Below are 1,311 nucleotides of genomic sequence, written 5' to 3'. Positions count from 1 at the left end.
GTCATGTCTTTGCTTCGAACGGCATGTTTTAGAATGACGCGTAGGTACGCATGTTCAATGTGTATTGGCCGCTGGCCCAAAACACCACAACTCCTCCCCACTAGCTAGTGCATGCGATATGGTAACTAATAAAGTTCTGAAAATTGAAATCAAACACAACACGGTTATTGAAGTAAGCACAGTCTTAATGTCACTTCAGGGTTCATAAATTCAGCCTAGCTGGGGGCTTCCGCACTCGGACCGGATATCGTCTAACAGGAACAGGGTCAGTCACAGGCTCACTCAAATTTGGTGGACTACTATCTGCAAGGTCAGCCACTGGACTTGGTAGCGGAACATCACTCTCCATGTGACTGGCTGTTGTCTCCTCACTGGCTTCGGTCACTGGGTCCCCACGACTCTCAACCTGGATTGTATGTCTAGGTAACAACTCGGCCGCTGCTTGTTGTCACTGGAATTCTAGTATCCCTCAGTTGGTCTGTGTGTCGACGCCACACTAAGCCAGGTTTGACTTCTACTTTGTAAGAGAGTGGGCCAAGTTGTTTTCGCATAATGCCAGGTACCCACTTTGTACTACCGGTGTAATTCCGTGCTATCACTGTCTGACCGATGGAGAATTCTCTGGTTACAGCACCACCCTTCGTGACTACTTAGTCCATCTGACGGTTGCTTATCTTCAAGCGGAGATCGGGTTTCAGCAATTCCAGTCGGGTCCGTAATCGTCTTCCCAAAAATAGCTGAGATGGCGCTTCTCCAGTCGTTGAATGGGGGTATTCCTGTAAGCAAGCAAGAACGTTGCCAGCTTAATGTTCAGAGGTTTTACTTCTGTTTCACTTTTCATGGCTTATTTGAAACTCTGTACACAACGCTCGGCTAGACCATTGCTGGCAGGATGGTATGGAGCTGATGTCAGAAATTTGATTCCATGTGGACCTTTGTTACTCACTAGCTGGGACGGCATGCCATACCTAGAAAATAAGTTCTGCAGTTTCTCAATGGTTTTCGTTGAGGTCGTGGTGTCCATTTTCTCTACTTCCAACCATCTAGAATGAGCATCCACGACAATCAAAAACATGCAGCCAAGGAAGGGCCCGGCGAAATCAATATGGATTCGCTGCCAAGGCGACGGTGGCCATTCCCATGGATGTACAGGTGCTGTACTAGGTTCAGCCTGCATTAGCTGGCATCCGGAGCATGTCCTTGCGGTTCTTCAATTTCCTTGTCGATCCAGGGCCACCAGATGTAGCTTCTAGCTAGGGCCTTCATCTACACCACTCCTAAATGTCCTTGATGAAGTCCTACAAGCATTTG

Source organism: Montipora capricornis, chromosome 2, assembly GCF_036669925.1.
Source record: "Montipora capricornis isolate CH-2021 chromosome 2, ASM3666992v2, whole genome shotgun sequence".
In the NCBI taxonomy this organism is placed as follows: domain Eukaryota; kingdom Metazoa; phylum Cnidaria; class Anthozoa; order Scleractinia; family Acroporidae; genus Montipora; species Montipora capricornis.
This window is presented reverse-complemented; position numbering follows the sequence as displayed.